Source organism: Prinia subflava, chromosome 1, assembly GCF_021018805.1.
Source record: "Prinia subflava isolate CZ2003 ecotype Zambia chromosome 1, Cam_Psub_1.2, whole genome shotgun sequence".
NCBI classification, from domain to species: Eukaryota; Metazoa; Chordata; class Aves; order Passeriformes; family Cisticolidae; genus Prinia; species Prinia subflava.
Window position 1 is genome coordinate 92,893,267 of NC_086247.1, and position 23,173 is coordinate 92,916,439.

At 38.9% G+C, this 23,173-nt stretch overlaps 1 long non-coding RNA gene across 3 annotated transcripts in view; it reads left to right on the forward strand.

The window, feature by feature from the left end:
* LOC134553686 (uncharacterized) overlaps nt 1–23,173 on the forward strand; it is a 257,762-nt gene that overhangs the window by 158,776 nt on the left and 75,813 nt on the right. The window contains exons 4-5 of one of the 3 annotated variants that reach the window (XR_010081137.1): nt 2,134–2,206; nt 15,362–15,483. The exons of 1 other annotated variant lie outside the window; for it this stretch is intronic. This is a non-coding gene — a long non-coding RNA (uncharacterized LOC134553686). The remainder of the gene's footprint in view (nt 1–2,133; nt 2,207–15,361; nt 15,484–23,173) is intronic. One more of the 3 variants, XR_010081136.1, reaches the window with a different exon arrangement.

Below are 23,173 nucleotides of genomic sequence, written 5' to 3' on the forward strand. Positions count from 1 at the left end.
AGCAGCTTTACTTTCATGTCTGCCACTTAGGAAAGTTTGACACCATTTGGAACTGTTTTCACTTGTAGAAAGGTAAACCCTTTCAGCGATAAAACGTGTAAGGATAGCCATTTATTGGAATGCTAAGTAAAATGGCAGATGGTCTGGATATACAATTTTGTGAAGCTTAGACACTGGGAAAGGATCAAACTGTGGAAAAAGTTGTCTTAATAGAAACTTTACCTACAACTAGCATGTAGAGATTTTTAATTATATTTAAATGAGGTCAGATGCGTTTGAGTGAATTACATCCAACAAGGAAAGATTAAAGATGGTCCCTATTGTTTAAACACGCACAGTCCCAAGCCTTTTTTAGTTTCTGTTGGCAGTCTGGGTGTGCTCCTGACTATGCAATGAGTCCTTCTCCCCTGGGAAAAGGAACCAACTCCACCTCCCTAAACCCTCCTTTCAGATAGTTGTAGTGAGCAATACAGGACTCCCTGAGCCTCCTTGTCTCCAGGTTAAGCATCTCCCTCAGCTCTCCCAGCTCCCACAGCTGCTCCTCATCAGACTTGTGCTCCAGACCCTGGCCCAGCTCCATTGCTCTTCTCTGGACACGCTCCAGCCCCTCAACGTCCTGTAATGAAAGCCCAGAACTGAATCCATGACATGAGGTGTGACCTCACTAGCCTTGAGTACAGGGCGACAGTCACTTCCCTGGTCCTGCTGGCCACACCATTGCTGATACAGGCCAGGATGCCACTGGACACACCTTGGCCACCTGGGCACACACTAGCTCATGTTCAGCTGCTGTCAACCAGAACATATCCAGGTTCTTTTCTGCTGAGCCATTTTCCTGCCACTGCCCCCAGCCTGTAGCACTGCCTGGGGTTGTTGTGACCCAGGTGCAGGACTCAGAGCTTCACCTTGCTGAACATCACACAGCTATCCTAAGCCCATCAATCCAGCCTGTCCAGATCCTTCTGTAGAGAATTCTTACCCTGTCCCAGATCGAGACTCCCACCCGGTCAGTTTGGTGTTATCTGCAAACTGACTGAGGGTGCTCTCAGTGCCCTTGTCCAGGTCCTCAATCAAGACACTAAACAGGACTGGCCTGTCACCACCACTCCCTGGGTCTGGCTATCCAGCCAGTGTTTAACTCTGTGCACAGTGCACCCATACAATCCAATAGCATCCAGTTTCTCCAAAACAGTGCCATGGGAAACAGTGTCAAAGGCTCTTACTAACATCCAGGTAGACAACATCCACAGGCACCAAGCAGGTGTCATAGAAGGAAGTAAGTTTGGCCAAGGCGGATCTGCTTCTCATAAACCCATGCTGGCTGAGCCTGATCCCTTGGTTATCCTATACATGCAGCATGATGGCACTCAAGCTGACCTTCCATGACCTTCCCCAGCATCAAGGTTAGGCTGACAGACCTGTAGTTCTCCAGATCCTCCTCTGGCCCTTCTTGTAGATGGGCATCACATGTGCTAAAGTCCAGTCAATGGCAATTCCCCAGTCAGCAAGGACTGCTGGTAAATGATGGAAAGTGGCTCAGTGAGCACATCCACCAGCTCCTGCAGTACCTGTGGGTGGATTCCATCTGGCTCCATGAACTCACGGGTCTAAATGGCATAGCAGATCACTGACCATTTCCCCTTAGATTATGGGGGCTTCATTCTGCTCCCTGTCTTCAAGCTCAGGGGGCTGAGCAGCCTGAGATCAAAGGATCTGACTGTAAAAGACAGGAAAAGAAGGCATTAAGCACCTCAGCCTTTTCTTCATCATTCATCACTCCATTTCCCCTATGTCTAATGAAAATGTTCATGTTTTCAGATATGTATTTTCATATTTTTAATATATTTTTGACAATATATTTATGAAAATATATTTTCAGATGTCCTCTGAAATATTGTGGTCTCTGAAAAAGCAACACAGTGCAAATTCTTATTGTGCATTGCTGCATCTGTTGTATCTGACTTTTTGCTGTTTACCTTCTTTTATACCTCTGCAGTGTAACAGCTTCTTCTAAGAGTTTTTTTCCTTACACTGTCTACATTTTTGACTCATCACATCTAATGTACAGTATAATTTAAAACCAAAATGTTTTCATGTGATAAGGGAATTCTAGTTGTCCTTCTCATTTTCTAGAGGCCTGCTCTGAGACCACCTCTGGATATGATCCACCTGTACTACTGAAGCTGGTTAGAATGGTGTGACAAATGTAAGTATTTTGAGGAAACTTGCACCTGCAAGCCTCCATTTGTGTACTTGGAATTAACAGTTGCTTTACTATCCTTGTGTCATGCTCCCAGTTCTGTAATGTACCTACAATGATATCATTCATATCATCACACAAAGATGATGTGGAAATGAATCACTTAATGTTTGTAATGCATTCAGATGTTGTGATGAGCACTGTAGGAAAACCCACCTAGCAAATGAATAATTCATTGTTCAAATCAGGCTTTGAACATGGTAAACAAGATGTAGAAGTTCCCACTGAATAGTAAGAGTAAGGCCAAATAATTAATGATCACTTGTTCAACTATCATAGGTGATTCAAAGTATTGAAAGGGAATGGCATCTTGTGGAAATAGTGCAGTCATGTCCTAAGGGACTGGATATTGGTATATTATGGGAAAGATAAATAAAGAAAAATAGTTTGTTTTTTCTTTTATTTTGTTTTTTCGGTGAACTTTAGTATTAGCTATGGTGTGTGTTTTGGAACTAAGATGAAGTGTGTTAGGCTTCCTAAATTGCCTGATTTTAAGTCTGTGTATCTCCCATTACACAGATGTGATAGTGTTGGAGAATCCTAGTCTCTTCTTTAATTCTGTTTTCATAGTTTCCTGCTGCCCAGTGAATCCTTTTGGTCTTTGGTGTTTAAGCATCAAATGAAGGGTGTAAACACCTTCTCTGGACACTGTGGTACAGTCTTTGGATATATTTTTTTATTTTGATATGTCTTATATATCATGATATAAAATGATCTTAAGAGCAGCTAATGGAAGAGGAGATTTAAACTTTCTCTTGCGTACTGGCTGCAGAATGAAAAGTTTAGTTTTGATGGAATCTTAGGTTCTGGAATAGCTTGTTCCTATGTTCAACCTTTTGACCTTCCTTTCCATGATAACTCTGAATGTTTACATTCTGAGAGTGAAAAAGAAAACTGAGGGAGGTATTTGCAGATATACCACACAAAAATATGCCAATAATTCAGGTTGACTAATAGCTCCTCTAGTAATCAAAGTCACCTGCAATTTTTTCTAGTCCTAGAGTAAAAGCCAGCCAGAACATATAATCAATTCCACTCTGCAGATGGAACTGATGTTTTTTTCCCAGGCATCTCCTCCCTACTTTCCTAAGCTGAATCTTTAAAAATCAATTTTGTAATTTGATCAGTTTAAAATCCCAAATATGCTGAGGTAATGATATCAAACTTCTAGCATTTCACTGCTTCCAGTGACAAATCTATCGGCAGTGTAGTGTTAAAAATAAACCAGGATTTTCATGAAAACTGTTAAAATTCACATTTGTAATTTTAAAAGTATTTTACTGTATTTTTTTTATGTTTTAAATGCAAGACCATTGCATAGACGAGTCCAAGAGACAGCCACAGCCCATGTTAATACCATGACATCACTCAGTGTGATAAATTGCAGTTATGTTACACCCGCTGTTGAAAACAAAAGCAAATTGCATTTTAAAAGCAATTCTGTATTTCACACTTCTGGAACAATTTAACAAAGTGCTCCTACTTCGTAATATTTGGGCAAATTTTGAGGGCAAAGCCTGCATAGTAGCCTAGTGATTGGAATGAAACACAGGATCAAATATAAAGGGATAAATCAGTATTTTAGGATTGTAGAGAAATATGAACTTTAAGTACATCAACAAGATAAGAAATGTAATGAAAGGAAGAAACATTCTTTCCTGGACACCGAAGTTGGCAAAGAATAGCAAACACAATTTTTCTGCTTTTTTGCTATAATGTATGTAAACAGAAAAGTTACAAAGATGAACTCATCTTTTGCAAAGATGGGCCAAATTATTACACCTGTAGGTTGAAGCATTCAGGGAGTTCTAAGTGTAGTTTCATTGGTCTTTTATGAGAGGTGAGTTCTGTATGTTAACTGGTATTTGCTTCTGGTTTTGTCAGCATTTTCTTAAGGTCCTGCATAATTTTTAACCTGAGTTCATAGTAAATCCAATGCCACTTCACAGCCAAAACCTCATGGAGGTGAATTTCTCAAGTTTGCAGGTACTGGAAACTTAAAATGAGACCTATAACTTGGAGACACAAGCTGGTGAATGTAGGTACCTGAGGTAGGCTGCAAATCTGCTGATGCCATTTAAGGCCCTGAGTTAGAAACTACTGTGTTAGTTCTCTGCATTTTTTTTTACCTGGGGATCTCAAAGCCTGTTATACCTAATAAATTACTCTTGTCCACAATGTGGAAGATTCATGTCAGTGACTATGGGCTTATTCTAAGCCTGCACAAACGGAAACATAAATCAGCTTGGCTTACACTGCATGTAGAAGTGATGTCAGTAACAGAAACCAAAGGTCTTCTTTCTCCTCTGGGTCAGCTGACCCAGGAGTGTGAGAAAGCTCATTCAAGTGCACACAATTCTGCCTGCTGTCAAAGTCTTTAGCCTACTTCCCAAAGAAAACAAGACTTTTTCTTTCCTTTTTGTTTTTTTTTTTCTCATCTCCTTGTTGTTTTTTCTTTTTTCTAGCTCTTCTGCCCCATCCCTTCACCCAATAACCTTTGATTGTCTTGGCCATAGGAGGTTTGGGCAGAGCTGGAAGGGGAAAGCAATAAAAATGTTATGAAATATGGGACTGGCTAGAAGAGAAAGATAAATTAATCCTTTCTGAGAGATGTGTGAGCCTACCAGGTCTGTGCTCTGTGCTCTGTCTGGCCTGAGAGGTTGGCTGAACCTCTTGAACCATGGCTCAGGCTTTGCCATAGCAAGGAGCTAGCTCTGTGCCTGGCTGGGAGTTAGCTGATGGAGGAGGGATGCATGGAACCTTGCTGAAATGGTGGCACTGGAGTAAGGGTTGCTGGGAGTTGTAATTGGCCATAAATGGGAGAAGATTAGATTTTATTACTGGCACCTTTTGCAGGAGAACTTGGAGCTATTCTTTCTGCCTGTAAAAATGTTTTTAGCCTAATTGAGGATGTAGTGTTATAATTTTGATCATCTTGGCAATTAAAAAAGGCATTTTATTTCCAGCTGGAGTTGATAAAGCACAAACTTATTTAAAATATTGAGTTCTAAGTCCCTTCAAGGGAGTGTTTCTTTAAACAAATACCTAACAGCATCTTAAACTCCAAGAAGTTGTTGTTTTGTTTGTTTTTTTAATCTTCTAAGTAGGTGTTCTTTGCAGTTGTATCTTTCATCCCATGGGAACTGTCTACTCCTTGTTTTAATCCAAAAACATTGTAAAAGTCAGTGGGAAAGAAGAGGAAAAAAATAGTATCTGCAAACTCTAAAATAAAGTTTTAATGTATTGTGATTGAGCTGGGGAAAAATATTGTCCTGGTAGTTTTAGGCTTTGTATAGGGAATTTTCAGAGTTGGAACTTTTAACTCCATTGGTACATGGACATAGAATTATTCTTTTCACCAAGAACTACACATATGAAATGTGTGAGGAACACGTGGAGTGATGTTTAATTTTATTCTCCTTTGGAGCAGAACATTGTAGCTATTTAGCATAGAAGGAAAGCAGAAATGCATATCAGAAACATATCCCCAGTCTGTTTGTAAGAGAAAAATTGAGACTGTTGTCCTTCTGCTCCCCCTGGAAAATCTGCTAACTTGATATTCTGTAGTCTGAGTGAGCTCTCAAGGTCATCCAAGTAATTTTTTGAAATCTATGGCCTTAGTATTCCTATAGATAACAGCATCAGGCCCATTATCTCATACTCTTCAATTTTGTTTTGGCTTCCTGCAATTTACATCCCATTGTCCACTGATATTTTCTGCTTTCTTTTAAAGTAAAGTCAAATAACACTTCATATGTTGGCTCTGGACTTAATAAAAATCAGACATGCAGCATTTGGGACTCTTAAAATAACACGTTTTAATACAAAGATGTGAGATATCTTTTGAAATCTGTGGTGGATGTTTATTTCCTGCTGGGCTTAATTTAGGAATCTAGTGCTAGCATTAAACCAAGGGGAAAAATGTTTGCTCTTTCATCTGTGTGCCACATCCCATCCAAAATCACAAACAGCTCCTTTAAATTTCTGATCTTTGTCCCCTGCTGGATGTGCATAATCTACATGCCTGTCTGACATCTGAGACAGCCAGAGCCTTAAGAAAACAAATAAATTTGCTAAGCTTATGCTTCTTGTCTTAGGCCTCATATTCATCTTCATTTTGGGAGAATGACAAGTGTTTAAATCTGTTTGGATTTAACAAAGATACAGCTTTTCCTTTTTTTTGAAGAAACCTCTTTCTTACCAAGACAAAAGTCCCGATTTTATTGGAAAAACAAAAAACACAAGTAAAAATGCTTGGGGAATCAATACCTTACCCATATCAGAGGACCATTTCCCTTTTTTAATACTGCCTTTGAATACAGAAGTAAATACTTTCAGGAATGTCACCTTAAAATTGCAAAATTTACTCAGGTCAAACCTGAATGTGAATCTGTCTTTAACATCTGGCCCTGTAGCTCTTACAAACACTTGTTATGTAGGTGTACACCATAACACACAGAAGAACTTTTGGTTCTGTGCAAGCTGAAATGAAATAGTGGCTTCAGACATTCAACTGCTTGGATCCCACCAAAGAGCTGGGGTCGGAGTTTAAAAGAAGTTTCCACTTGCTGTTCGATAAAAGTCTATCTTTGTTTGAAAAATCATCTTGGGCCCATTGTGCTATAATAGAGATTACACATGAAAAGCATATTTTAAAAGAAAGTTATTAAGTTGTGAAATGTAACATTGAAAAGTTTGATGCTAGAATCAATATTGGTCCTGTAATCTCAGTGGGTACATTGTATGTAGGCTTTATGATACAGATTTTAATTACATGCTTGCATCTTTTTTCTCTGTAGTTTCTCTGCCTCATTTACATATACATCCCTTCTCACCTCTCCCTCCCCTCAAAGAGAAATCACTCTTTAAACTGACAAGCTATTTGATTTTTTGTTTTCCTTTTATGCAGTATAAGGGCAAATTGCACTAACTGTATGCTGTTCCAGCCCTGATATGAGGGCAAAATAATTAATTCTTTCCTGCAATTCTCTTGGTACTTTACCAACTGAGGAGAAGAGTGATCATCTACAGCCTAACAGCAGCTTTTTAGTTGCAATAGCAAGGAAAGCCTTGTCAACACAAACTCAGAGAATTAATGTATTGAAATTTAAGTTATTTTTACAAAGTATCTGTGCACAGATTTAAATTTTCTACCAGGTAGAGAAATCTGAGAAGATTCTGAATTAAAAAAAATAAAAAAATGGAAAGAAAAAGCAGGCATGTTCATAACTGACAGGTATGTTTCCAGTTCCTGATCCAAAGCAGGTGTCTTCTAAGGCTTCCCAAGGAAAGGGCACCAGGATTTTACAGTGTGTATTCTTCAATTCATTTGTTTTTGAAAACTGAGGGTTATATTTATAGAAAAGCAAAATCTCAAGTCAAACAGTTTAATTTACTGGAAAATAGGTCTTTGAAAATAAAAATATCTGACCCACTTGGTAACTGAGGGTGCTGTTTAGCTAAAAGTATTAGATTTGTAAAAGACTAAGAAAGTGTAGTAAATTTGATTTTCTTCAAAATGTTCTATTGTTAACATATTCAAAGTATTTTGCACATAGTGAGCAATAATCAGCTGTGCTGTGCAGGTGAGAATATGCTGGTCAGATATGCCTTGGGTCTGATCTGCTTTCTGTATTTCAGATTCCTGTCTGTGCCTTATATAATCACACTTTTTTTTTTTTTAATGATGTTCAGTAATAGAAATAAACTAGAACGAGGCAGTGTGAGTGTTCATTTTTAAAATGAGATTCTTTGCTCAGTGGTCTTCAAAGCTGGCTTTGTAAAAAGGGGTAATATGATATTTCAAAGTCTTTTCAAAGACCCTAAACTCTTGTTAACACTACACATCAAAGGGAGAAACTAAGGAGTATTTCTTTGGAACAGATATTTTGTTTTCTTGGACTTTATCTATCTTCCAAGTCCTTTGTATTCACCTTAAGCAAAGTGATGAAGATTGAAAGGAGCAAATATAGCCCAGCCTCACTTAGAAGGGACTGCTCCCAAGCACCTCTCCACCTGGCACTCCTGATAAAAAGTTGTTTTAACCATAGTGTACTCCGAAAAGTCTACTCAGTGTCCTTATTTTTTGCCCCATACTGGGCACATACTACGTGACTCAAAGTTCATAGTATGTTCCAAGTGCAAGACACTGATGTCTTTTTTTTTGCCGTCTCTTTCATCCATTATTTTTTACCAGAAAGAGCTCAGTTGAGAGCACACAGACCGAGGTACAGGAGAGGAAACCCAGTGGCACTCTCAGTGATGTGATATTGTATATCCCACAGCATTTTTCTGATATTATTTTGGTGTACTATGTTCATCATTTATGTGAAGCAGTGATTAGTCACATTGACATTAAATCTCTTGTAGGCATCGTTTCTCTCATTTGGAGGTTGAGGTAGAAAGGTAAGGTAAGCATCATCAAAGGGCTGTGTAAGAACCAGCTCTCTGAGTTTACAATAAGCTGCCACAAAGTTAAATTGTCCTGATGATGAGATGCCATTAGTATATTACCTCCAATAAGGTCTTTATTTCATCAGCTGTGTCACCACTGGTACAAGAACGAAAATGAATGCCCAAGTGGTACACAGGCCAACTCAAACCACAAAATTAAACTTTTTATCATCAAAAAACACTAAACCAGTTGCTTGTAAAATAAGCCATCCCTCCATGTATTCTAGTATTTTCTTTGTGAAGAAACCTGCCCTTTTGATTGTCTTTATAGGAAGATATACCAGAGGGAAAAGCTTTAGGCTGGTGGTAAAACCTTCAAAAATTACAAATGGGTTGAAGACTTTTAAAGCCAGTATTTTTATAAAAAGTTTGGACATTGAAGGCTGCTTCATTGACTTCCAGTGAGACAGTGTTTCTGAGCATGGAGCATGAAGAAGAGCCTTAAAAGCTAAAATATGTTAGGAGTTTTTAAAGTGCTACCTTTAATCTTTATGTGCTCTAATGGGGCCAAATTTTAGGAAATGGGAAGAAAGGAAGTCCTAGTTAGGTTCATTCCTATTCTTAATTGGAGGCTATGATAAATGAATCAAAGTGTGAAGAAAGCACAACGCTCATCTTAAATACACAAAACCAATACAAATATCTTCTCGTGAAAATGTTTTCACTTTTTTCTTTTATTTTGAGAATGATCATAGTATATAATGTGAATGGAATTATCTTGTAATTGAGCTTCAACGTCCCATGTGTAGATGAAAATATGTGCATCTGTGTTGCTGTAGTAGTTACTCTTGCTCTGCAGCACTTCCTATATATGAAATGGGAAATAAGCAGGCAAATTTATCTCCTGTAAATGAAAAATACTTAGTTTTTAATGAGTGCTGTCTATATTTTTTTTCACGTTTTGTTTATTTGGGCATATCTGGGTTTATTGCACATTTTCCTAACCTAAAAAATCCCCCAAACCACAAACACGAGAAACCCGCCATGAATTCTTAGGTTCAATTTCACAGATTTTGGTATTTTTGTCCTAGTAAATTAATTGTTTGTGCAATGGTAGTTGTTATGGAGTATCTTCTCTGTTGGAGGACTTCACTTCTCATTTATTGGACGTCTCCTAGAGAATTCCAGAGAGAGCTGAGAACATACTTGACTCTGATACGGTGATATAGATACAACCAAATATGGGCAAAATGAACCTTGCAATGCTTATGCTTCTGTATTTTACTGTGGTATTTATTCAGATTATTGAGCTAGCATTTCAGATATTTCAGTTTCTCCTCATCACCATTATCCTTAAAATTGTTTCTGTAGATGGTGGGCCAGAAGCAGGATATGCAGTGGAGCTTTTTATGTAATCTATGTAGGAGGGATTGTCCAGATTAGGTCTCTACAGAGAAGGTGTTTGGCTTTCAGACCTGTACTTTCTTTACATGTGCAAATACAGCTCAAGTTCATCTCTTGTCTGTAATGAAACACTCAAGTTTTACAGTTCATGTACAGGAACTGTCCATGTAGGTGTCTCTGATACTTCATGGCTGGTTTGTGACATACTGGTTTTGGCAAGATTTGTCCAGTTGAAAAGAAATTTGATTTATTTTTTTTTTCATTTATTCTTTTATCACTAAATATAACTTCCATGAAAGTTTTTGAGAAATCTGAGTTCATGGCCAGATTTATGGAACTTCATGTTAAAATTCCAGGTGCTTTGGATAGAATGTGCTGTTAGAAGTAGGGGTGTCTATGCTGGGTTTGATATGTGCCTTCAATGATGTGACATTGGAGGACACATAGAAGTCATCCTCAGATGTGCAAAATTCTTGTTGTGAGCAAAGAAATTAAGTCTGTAGATTTTTGGGGCAACTTTCAATTCTGTGCATTGGTTGTTTGAAGCTTTTCAAACTTTTGCTTTGAAAATATTGAGGTTGTATATTTTGACTGAATATTTTATAGACTATGGATAAAACATTAAATATGGTTTCCTAGTTTTGTGGAATATGGTTTGTGTTTTATTGCTGTAAATTTACCTTATATTGATTTCTAAAGCATAACTTTTTTTTGAGGTATTTTTGCCTTTTCAATAGAAAAATGGGGTTTAACAAAAAGTTTGATTGTCACAAAAGAAAAAATTGACTGACACATTTTTTTGACCTTGCTATGTGAGAAGTATTTTAAAATGTACCATACAAATATAAAATGAGTGAATCTGGCTGCAGCTTATTGTTTGACAGATATGAGAGAGACTTCAGGCTCAGTGTCATTAAGCAGTTTCCTTAAACAGGGATGGGGTTTGGAATGGCTGTTTATAAATATGCAGATGTACTTAAGCCCAATAACTGTCAAGCATTTGCATGTTAATGAAGTGCTACTGCACTAAGTGGTGGACAGCCAGCTGGAACTGTGGAGATAGGATTTATGCTGAGGATCTCAGGGAAACTGCCATGCCATATAAATACAAGGTGTGGTTCCTATTGACTAGCAGAGATCTTGTTCACTACTGACACTTATTTTCTTGTATTCTATCAGATGCACAGTAAAACCAAGTTCTTTCTCTCCCCAACCCTTTAAAACCCCTTGTTTTTTTCACTAAAGTAAATCAATTTTGAGGACAGAAATGAATACCCTTCTTTCTCAGATAGACGGCAGAACTCATAAGGGAATAATTAACAGTCTAATTCAGCTCTTTTAATGACATCAGCCCAATGATTCTTGGATTCAAAGTCCCGGATGAGTTCCTAAGCTTTTTAACTCTAAGCTACTAGGCTGAAATAGTATGACTTTTAAATTTTGTTTTCATTGGAAGATCAAAGAAATGACTGCAGCATTAATTAACTGTGTGTATTTTGTTTGTGTAGCCCACTGAAGAAAGATTGTGTATTTAATAACATTCATTTGCTGAGTGAGATAAGGAAAGGAAAGAAGGCTGGTGTGTTGGGCCTATTGGAGGAATTGTCTGTAGAGCTGACAAAAGCTTCTAGAAGTTGGTCATCTATGTGTATATTTTCTAGAAGGTTTTTCTGTCAGATCGAATCTGGTAATCGTGAAATGAGCTTTTCTAATGGGCTGGATTGCAGATGAATTACTTGGGGTGACTTTTTTGTCTTGTGCAGATTTTAAGCACATCAAGATTTTTTTATTTTGCATAAAAGTTACAAGTATATCATTGGGAATGTAGAGGGAATGACGTTTTTACATTATTTTATTTTTGGTAATGTAATAACATCCATAACTTCCCCTTATGCAAGAATACAATGTGGTAATGCTGGGGCTGTTTGTATGATTAAAAGCTGAGTTCCTTTGGTCAAGGCAGGCCAGCCATCCCCTACACCCGTTCTTTGACAACTAGCCATATTGTCCTTAAGCTTTTTCTGGAGGTGGGTGCAACGCATGCCTTGCTCCAGGTGTGGGACATCTCTGCTGGTCTCTGGTTTTCAAAGACAAGAGAGAGCAGACACACTACAACAGCAACCTCCTCTTTCAGCATCCTTGGGTGCAGGGCATCTCTGATGTCCTCACAGCTGCTGAGTTGCTGCTGACACAAAATGATGACTGCTTCTGCTAGACTGAGGGGTAGAGCACAGCTGAATGCACACTATCAGAAAATGTCCTTGGTTTCCTCTTAGTTTCTGTTTGGTTGCACTGTAAAGAAAGGGAACCTCTTTGCCAGTCACATATGAAGATGGTGCTTCTTGGTCTGGTTTGCTCAGAAATAGGACAAGCAGTCATGCAAAGCAGTTGCTGCGTGCTGGGGAGACAGAGCTATGATAATTTGCCAAGGAGGAGAAATGCTGGAGGAAACCGTACCCCCTTCTACAAGTCCTTTTTGTAATGCAAAGGGATTATTCCTTAATTAGAAGGAGTCATAGATCTTTGCCTGCTGGTTGGAGGCAGCACACCTGTGCGCTGGCTCCAGGGGGAGCTGGCTCTGGTTGCCTGCTGGCTGCCGGCGGCCGCTTCTGATCCTGTTTCTGTGGGAACAAGTGTTGGATTGGCAAATGGGATGTATGTGAGAACAATAACACACAAATATTGATTTACTGGCTACCCAAGCTATTTCTGTGGTTGCAAGCTGTCTGCCTCCAGCCACATGCCTAATGTTGCACGTAAGGCACAGTGGCCTGCTCAGCTGCCTTATCTTTACCCCTTGCAGAGGAAAAAGGAGTGTTTTAACATGGCATGTGAGAAAGTGCATGGAGTGCTTGTGTGGTGAGCCAGAGCTTAGTCCAGCCTATTACTTCCACTACCACCAGTGCTGAGACTTTGTGTTACATTTGTTAACTCTGCAAACTTAGGACAAGGACTGCTGTGCCGTCTGACACCTCCCAGAGGAGTGAAGAGCAGACAACAGAACAGAACTGGGGAGGTGGTTATCTTGAAATTTTCCACCCCCTGTCCCTTTCTCTCTCTCTTTCTTTCTTCCTTTTTTTCTTTGTCTTTTTTCTTTCTGTCTTCCTGTCTTTCTTCCTGTCTTTCTTTCCTAATACCTTCATATTTAGTGCTGTGCAAAAGGTTACATTCAGCCTGTCTCAGTTTGAGGAAAAGGGAGTGAAAAACCCCATTATGATAACAAAATTATGTTCTGTGTAATTTTAGATGTCAGTCTGAAAATCTACTGATTTGGGATCGTGTTCAAGCATAAGTCAAGACCTACAATAGAGTGGCAATTGTGCTGAAAAAATCTGACTTTACTGTTCCATGAATGCAGATTTAACTCTTATGACTATCTAGATAACACCAGAATTTTTGGTTTTGATCTTACTACACAAGATGTTAATCGAAAACCAGATTCCTTGTAATTAACCCCTTACTAGATGGACTTCTATATTTTTTTAAACCGACACAGCCTTTTGTTTTGGATATCCCCAGACACTTCTGCATTTTGTGGTTTAATTACATTTTGAGTAGAAAGGAATTTTAACTTTCCTGGGCAAAGGGTTAAAGTAGAGTTTGCACCTGAAAAGGGAAATTTAATGCTATGCCCGTCAAGCAGCAGTAGGATGAAAATCCCAGAATGTCTGATAACTCCCGTCCCTGTCTGACAATGCCTGACTTTATTCTGCTGCCCTCCCTGTCCTATTAGGAAATATTTCCAGGGCTTAATGAGCCCCTGAGAGCTATAATTGTTTGCAGAATCTTTCCTTCTGCCCTTCCTTCACTTTCCTTTTTATTATTAAATTAATTATAAATTACTCCCTGGATTCTAAGGCTGTTAAACACAGCTCATCAAACCTTGACTTTAGGCCAGAGAAGCTATTGGCTTCGATTTGTCCAGCTTCAGCTGTCTGAACCTGCAGCTGGCCATTGATATGGTGTAGAAAGCCCTGATGGAGCAACTTTTCCTTGAGAGGTATCAGGGAGACCTTTGGACTGTTTTCACAAGATGAAAGTATTGCTTCTGCAGTTTGGGATCCCTCTGTGGGCTTGGTACCTGCTTGTGTTGCCCTCCAGCTTCTGCAACACTGTTTCATTGCAGTGTGCTACTGAAATTACTCTTGCTGGTGGAACGTGTTGCCTGTGGGGTTTTTCTAAGGTTCCTGGGCACCTTAGTTCCTGGGTACCAAGACAGCTGTCAGACACTTGTACTGAAAATCTCCTTGCAAATGTATTAGAGATCTTATGATTGCTTCAGTTGTCTGCTTTACTTAAAAACCTCTGCTGTGTATTAAAACAAAAGGAATCTTTTTTCTCCTCAACACACTGATAGTTCCTGGCAATTGTGAACAGGACATAAATCCATTAAAAGCCCCCAATTAGTTCTTAACCAATGTTTATACAATAGCTGAACACAAATTATCTTTAAACATTAGCATACAGCAAAACTGTGCTATTTTCATTTTGACAAATTTGTGTATGCTGTGGAAACCACAGGATTTGTGGGAAGAGGAAAATGCCTTGGAGAAGAATCCAGCATTTACCGGCCATTGGTTACTGAGATGGTACACAAACCTCGGCGTCAGACTGGCTTTGTTTGTTGCTCCAGGAGTTGTGGGCTGCTGAACGTTTTTTTAAGGAATGCTTTTCTCAGTTGCATGCTTGCCTGGAGGTGGTCTCCTCCACCACAGGCACCTTATGCTTGCCAGTCAGCCCTTCAGGCTCAGTGTGCTGGTGTAAGCCCAAGCAAGAAAACATATCCACAGACCACAGCATGCTGCATCTTATCAGCAGTGGCCAGCAAACAAGCTCAAATCAGCCCTAATTTGTAAAAAGCTTACCAAGCTAGGACTAGGCTCCTCAGGAGACAAGTTGCCTCTTTCTCACCAGCTGGAATGATGAGATACACCGGGGGCTGCTGTCCTGGATCGATTGAATGTGCTGGTGCCCTGACACCCTTTGCAGACATCAGACATATTTAGTACTTAGGGCATGCTTCCGTACTGCTCTGTTTATCCTGAGCCTCCTGGAAACCATATGTCTGTGATTCATGGGGCATTGAGCCTGGGCTAATCAGCTATGTTGACAGGCAGGGTATATTTTATTTGGCTTAATGCAACCTTAATGTTGTCGTGCAGTTTCCAGAATACTTTGTGTGGATATGCCCATGTTCAGAGGAGCTTAAATTGACTTGGAATTTGTCCCTGTCCAGTTCAGACTGCATGACCTTTAAAGTGACTGTGAAGCAATATCTCTTCCTTTTTCCTCTGTGCCCCAAAGGCCAATCCAGGACAAGGAGGTTTTGAAGGGACACAAGAGAAACAGAGCCAAAGAAAACACCAGCAAGGAAAGAGGAGAGCAGAGGAGAGGAGGAAACCGAAATAGCTATGGAAATCTGTCAGGTACAAAGAAGGCCCTTTTTTGACACACTCTATTTCTTACAACCCCTAGCATATACTTAGTTAAACCAGTAAAAAAAGCCATTCTGACCCTGTGAGCTGTTATGCTTGCATTTACAGTATATTCCTGCTATGAAGATTGTAGTCAGCATTTGAACTATGGCAAACTGGAACTGATTTGTAGGAACTGTGTGTTTTAACAAAGGTGTGTTTTAAACTCTCTGACATCTTCCTACTTGTTCTCAACTAGGTTTATGTATTGAAAAAATTAAGGAGAAAGGCAGTATAAGCATGCTGTTAGTATGCTACAGAGTATGCCTAGATGACTGACCCTCCTTATTTGGCTGGCTACTTTGTGAGAGCATGTTGAACACATGCTCTGGTGCTGTTTGAAGGCCCCATGAGAGGAAGAAACTGATTGAAAGCTCTCATTTCTGCTGAAGTGGGTGGCCAAAGTGCTGGAATTGAACAGCTGCTATGAACCTGCTGAACTTTGTTGTTTATAAATTATTTTGCAAACCATCTGGAACAAGAATGGTGCCACAGTTTACAAAGACTGTAGCTGAGGTTTTCAGGTTGAGCAGCAAGTGTGAAATATTATTAAGTGATTATCAGATTTTAAAGGCTTTTCTGAGTGGCTTAAAGAGAGACTTTTAGGTTAGAGAGGTTTTAACTGAAACACACTGCTCTCTTTTCTTTCCTCACAGTGTGTTTATCTAAGTTACCTTTGGGTCTCCCATTAAATCCTTAACAATACCCAAGAATCCTACTATGACTGAGGAAAAATACCCATTAGGTAAGAGGTTCGTTTGCTTCATGGGTAGGAAGGAGGTTGTACTGCTGTCCCTGACAAAGTATTCTTCAGAAAACCTTCCCCATGTGTAGGGCTGACATCAAATGTGGGATGATTTATGTTTCAAGTAGAATGAAGCTGCTTAACACATCTGCCCATCTCCTAAATCTTGCTGAAGCAAGTCAGTGACCTTTGTAAGTGGGACAAGGGCACAAGAACCATGCAAGATGGCCAGCTGTAACTGGCAGCCTCCCTCCAGCTTGGCTTGCTCTGTCTTTTATGGACTTTCCCCTTGGAAGCAGAACAGTGTCCATAGGTGCCACTGTAGCTGAACAAGTATGGGCTGGATGAGGAGACCAGGCCTTGGGAGACCTTTGGGAATCACACTTTGGGAAATGTGACTTTACTGTCCCCTGCTATGGCCTCCCCTCGATCTGTGAGACTGGGAATCTTTGAGCTTTCCACCTTCCTGCTATTAGAACAAGAGGGATTTTTTCCTCTTTTCTTAATGAATTTCTCTTTATAAGTCTTAGGGCAAATGTGCTGTGCGAGTGACTCATACATTTACCCTGTGAGCAGTGTACCTCAAATGGCTCAATATGGGAGATGCTTAGCATGCACTGGCTGGGTGCAAAACGGGAAATGTCACAGGAAGGAGGCTGTAATCCACAAATCTCTGCTATTTCTGTGCTTTGTACATCGACCTGATGCTGTGCTGACATACAGCTTTTTAGTTAAGGTGCATTGCAGCTTAAGCTCTTTCTGGAAGGTTGCTTCCAGTGAAGGCAGGGGGAACTGAAAGTCTCATAGATATTGGTCAGGTAGAAAGCATGGACTGATAACTGGAAGAGATATTAGAAACAAAAAATATACGGTAAACTCGCACAGTTCTTGTAGGAGCACCTTTCTTTTCTGTTGACTAGGTGGAAATCTTATGTGCTTGTTAATGTGAAGGAGGTGGCTATCACTGGAAAGCAGCAGTAAACAAGGTTTTCTCTTCAGTTGTTTTATAATGCTGAACAGGCAGTTTCCTGATATGACTATATATCTCATTTTTTGGCATTATGTACAGGGAATTAAATACAGCTTGCCTTGCCTTGTGCTGACCACTTGAAATGCTGTCTCAAAATGCGATGCAGTTGCTTGTATTAACGGTATTTGTACTTTGTGTGTGTGGCAACATCAATACGGTCTTGTTGCAGCTTCAATATATTAACAGCCTATGAAAGGGTTGCTAAAATATAGCTACTTTTCCAACTTGAGTTTCTACTTTCCTCTGAAAGCTCACATTTGTGAGCAGGGTTTTCTGTTATGGATGAGGTGCTAAAGAGAAGATGGGAACCTTAAACGCAGAACTGTTAAAATCAGTGAAACCTGAGTTTCCGAGAACAGATGCTGATTGACACATGAGCTCTGACTACTATTTTGTCCCCTCACTTGGGGGCATAGAAAACGGATTGTGTGTGTGTCTACTTTCTATCCTCTTTGGCTGTCTTTTTTCCCCAGATGGGTGTAATTTTCAAGTGTTCACTGCTGCGGAGCTCATTCTACAGACTTCTTCTCCATTTGGGTGCTAAGTAGGTCTCCCTTGAGCATACCCTGCTGCTTATTTTCACAAAATCAGTGGGAACTTACTGTCTTTGAGACTCTGGGTCCTTTGTTAAATGTTAATTTAGTCAACAGGTTCAAAAATTGCTGGAAACATGGGTGGACAGAATACCTGTGTCCATGTGTGCCCACAGGTAATGAATGGTTACACTTTGTGTGTGTATAAACACATGTACCAAGTACTGCATATGATTTGTTTTTACTCTGTACAGCTGACGAAATTCCACTAGGTCTGAAAATAAATCCCACTTTAAGAAATAATTGATTTGCCTTTTTTTTTTCCCAGGCATGTTATTTGTTTATTTATTTTTCTTCTTTCTAATCCATCCCTGTAAGTGGTATAAGAGAAATGCTGACACACTCTTGCCTCTGCTAACACCAGTGGGTGTTACTCTAAAAGTATCTAATGATTTTAATGAATTTTGTGGCTGAAAGTTGGACACTGAAGCTTATTTAAAAGCATTCAACAGTGAAAAAAAAATAGGCCTTTATTGATATCTAGTCAAAAGTGAAGACTTAGCTGTAATTATTTACAAATCAATTAATGGACCTTTCCTCTAACACCCTATCAGTCAAAGACTGGCTAAGAGCAGCAGAGAGCATTGATAAGAATACACCATGAAACAAAATCAATTGGTTTTTGTCATTCTGACAGAAGTGAGCTCTACACGTGGATTAACCCAGAATGCAACAGGAAAATGTCCACAGGCTGGAAGATAACCTAATTTTTTAAAATCGAGGTTGTCATAAGAATCTTTCATAATTGATGGTGAGATTAGAATTTATCTAGCAGCCTGGTGGTAAAAATCAAAACAGCTTCTGGTGCAGCATTGCAAACACTTCAAAGCTAGGTTGACTTTCAAAGCTAGGTTGGCTTCCTTGGATATGGAATCTGTCCTTAATGTCAGCTAATTTAAAGAAAGTAGAGACAGGGCATGAGCTTTGAGATCATACTTTTATGAATGAGGTCATATATTTCTGATTGTAGTTGGCAGTTACTTATGCAGTTACTGTGCAGTCCTTAGGAAGTTCTGGTGCATGAGTATTTCTGATGCTGTAGGACAGCTGCCAATATTTTTTCTGTTACCTTTTTGAAAGTTTTTTTTTTTTTTTGATTAATATGTTCTTGTGAACAAAATCTTTTGTTCATATTTTTTGTCTGAATATGGAGCAGTGATGGTATTTGGATCATAATCCTGGCTCTAGTATCACAGAATCACAGAATCACTAGGTTGGACTAAATTTTCAAGATTATTGAGTCCAACCCATGCCATAAGACCTCAACTAAACCATGGCACCAAGTGGCACATCCAGTTTTCTTTAAACACATCCAGGGATGGTGACTCCACCACCTCCCCAGACACACCATTTCAATACTTTATCACTCTTTCCACAGAAAACCTTTTCCTAATATCCAACCCATATTTCCCTTGGCGTAGCTTAAGATTGTGTCCTCTTGTTTGGTTCTGTGAAACAACAACAAAAACCCCCTTAATATTTCCTCAAAAATAGTCTTTGAAAAAAGTCTGAAATATTTTTGTAATTATCAGCAGAGCACCAAGATAGCATTGGGGGTCATATAATTAAATGACAAAATTTAAGACAACAGTTTTAGCTAATCTTAGTTCTTTGTGTGATCACACAATGTGAAATTCTCAAGAAATTTTCAGTCTTGTATCTAGATTTCTTTGGTTCACACTCAGCTCAGTAAGAACAGTGTTCTGATTTCTGCCTCCAGTTGTGCAGTACATATTTTACAGCCTTCTGATTAGCATAACTTTATTCCACTCAAGCATTCCTCATCAGTGTGCACCAGCTTCCTCTCCCCACAGTGGGCCTTCCCCAAGCTGCTTTCAGGAAAACCTAGGGAAAGACACCTCTATGCACATTCTGCTGCTCCTTCTCTCTCCATGTCCCTCCAACATGTTTGTTGTTCCTAGCTGTAATGTGCTTTTCTGCATTTTTGCATGTTATTTTGCAAATTATCCTAGCAGTGTAGCAGTAGCGCTTCTTGTTTATTCAATTCAATTTTCAACCTAAAATAATTGTAAAGATTGCACCTCCTCTGAGATTTAATACAACAACTCTTCCTCGCCAGACAGTGCAAGTAGGCATTGGTGAGTATGAGGGCAGTAATACCTGAGAATCATTTAAATAAACAGCAGGCCAAGCCTTAAAGCAAAACCCAAACAAAATATATTAATCAAGATGATTTATCAGTAATGTTTTGTGACCAAGACCAAAGGTCAGCACAGTAACCTTTCAGTAATGCATCGTGCAGTCATGCAAAAGACCTGGTTTCTGTTCCCAGGCTTGGTCTGAACAAACTTGTGTGGTTTGCTTAATCTCTACAGGGAGAGAACTTTGCATTGCTCACTGATTTCAAGGGTGACCATACAGATGGAAATATGTGCCCTTTTGGTCCTGAAATGGGATGACAATGCTTGAGAGAACAAGCTTTTAGGGACTTTAAGTGCTAGAAATATGCAATGAATGTTAGAAAGAAAGATATGGATCTCTAGCTTAACACTGTAAATCCTTGAGAAGGTAAAAGTGTGTGTAGTGAGTCTGACAGCTCCCAGCTGAACATACAGGATTCCCATTAAAGATCCTGCAGTGCTCAGAGGTGCTTTGTATCAGTAGAGATACTTAAGTTTCTGTGTTACTAAAAAAAAAAAAAAAAGGGTTTTTCAGTGAAAATAATAAATACACTAAAAGAAGAAAAGTTAGGGGAGCTGTTGTTGCGCTGGTAACCATAATTCTGATATTAATTAGCGTGACAGTTTTTAGCTGCTGACCTCTTAATGTTTCCCTCTGCTTATTATTTGGAAGTAGTAATTTAAGAATTTTATAATCTTTGTTTCTTCTTTATTTCATATTTATATAATCTTTGATAGTTTTGTCTCCACCCTCTTTGTGTTGTTCAAAGACAATCTTTTTTCCCTTCTTTTCCACACATGTTCATCTCTCCTCAAGTGGGGCAGAGTGAAAGGGGCAGAGGAGGAATCACTGAACTGAGTCAACATCCTGGAATAAATTCTTTCTAAAAAAGAATAAATAATTGTCCTGTCTGCAAGACATAGAACTTCTCATTTAAGCTTATTATACTTCTAATGTATCAAAATCACACAATGATGTAGACAAGTAGTAACATGAGAAAAATAAAGTGACTGTTGTTTCCAGCTCATTTGACACAAACTATTTTTTTTCAATATCAGAAGATCTCTACATATGGTTTCTGACATATGTCATTACCTTGACACTGGTTTAGAAGCATGCTAGGGTTAGTTGAGATTGTGAGATGCTTTCTGTTCTTTCTCCTTAGGAGTTGGCTCATTGTCATGACATACCCATTTAAAACCTTTTTACAATGTTTCCTGGGCAAGCACCAATTGTCTAATGGGAAAATTTGACTTTGGGTGAAAAGAAGGTGAGTCGAGGAAAAGGAGATAAAAGTACAAAATTAGCTTCAAACCACTGCCTGCCACTATCTTGAACTATATTTTTTTCACTTACTTTTGGAAGAGGAGCAATTGGAAATAACACAGCATCAGTAATCTGCAGTGACTATCTTGTACAGTAGAATTTTCCTTGGAGGTATACACATTCTAGGTGATTTACTTCTTGCAGCGTAAAAACATGTTATTCTTCAAATATATAATTCTCTTTTGCCTGCTGCTTCATGTTAATATTGTGGAAAAAAGCCCCCTTGTGCATCTGTAAAAAAGTTCTTTTGAAGTATGTTTTCAAGTCTTTCTACTTATCTACTGCTCCTCTGTTTTCTGTGATTTCTGAAGCACAAATTAGGGGAAAGATGCTCTCACTGGCTACTTTAGATGTTAGATGTAGCAAAAGAAGGTCAGATTATCTAGCACTCTGTCCACTTGCAGCTTGAAAACCTCTAGCAATGTGGACTCTCTCATGTCCCTGGAGAGGCTGTGACAGTGAATGATTCTTTTTGCCGTAAAAAACTAATTTCTTACATCTAGAAGCAAAATGCTGGTAGCTGATGTTGAAATTGTGTTTTGAGAAGAGGGGATTGTCAAAGCTTTGTGTGTGTAAGAGAGATGGAGAGGAATTCCAGTGGAAGTAAATAAACGTGTTTGAGCAAAGTTTTATTGATTTTTTTAAAATGAAAATAAAAAATGTGAAGATCAATTCTAAATCTACCTTCCTTGTTTCAGAAAGTGTTGGACTGAGAATGTTTTGCCTTGGCTTCACTCAATGTGAAATTAATCCTTAAGCTTTCAACCCCCAAAGTAATGCATAGTTGGGCATCAAAAATGTCTGTATATGAGGCATGTTTTGATTTACCTTAAATCTGTATCCTTCTCATGCATCAAGCTAAGCAGTCTAATTATATCACAGCACATCATGACAACATCAAACCCAGATGACCAGATGGTTCTCTGTGATTCAAAGAAGTACAGTTGGCATCTGCAAGAGAACACTCTTTTGTAATCACTATTTTCCCCTGCATTTCACCCAAATTACTAAGAGAGTGTAAAACTTCCAAACAAACTCTAAAAAGCTTCTCTGCCAACACCCATACTATTCCCTATTTGAACACCTAATTAAAATATTTTGGTATCCAAATCTGCAGATGAAGACAACATTTGGGGGATTGGACAAGATGATTTCCAGAGATCCCTTTCAACCCTAACAGTTCTGTGACATTTTAATTTCTGTTTATTGCTGATGCAAAGGATACAGAATGTCTGGGTACTGGGAATCCAGACACTGGTATTGATCACTTTAGTTTGCTGTTTATGTAGCAGGCCACCTTTTGACAGACTTTTAGTCTTGTAGATTTAGATCTGTGCTTTCTCAAACTCCTTGGTTTGTCAAGAACATTAGGCACTTTTTAAACTTTTTTAACTACTGGTAATTCATGGTGCACTCTCTGGAAATCCAGCATCTTTCTTTAACAACCCAGGGAAGAAATATCACTGGCAGCATATCAGAAAATCAAAATATAAACTTGCCACTTAAATACCATACAAGTGCATACTGGTATTGGGTGATGGTAACATCTTTTCTTTTCTAATAAATGAAGTAAAGATGAAAAATACTATTAGACAACTTAAAAATAGAAGAGACTCACATAATTAAGCATAGCTAGTATTTTATGAAATCTCTGTGAAATTCTAGTATGTTTAACATCTCAATATCCACTTAAGAGCAGATTCTAGGGTAAGAATAACTTCAACACAAATGGAACTCACTTTTTCTGTATTATAAAGTTCTCTAATCATGTGTATATTCTATACAACGTTGCTTTTAGCAATAGAA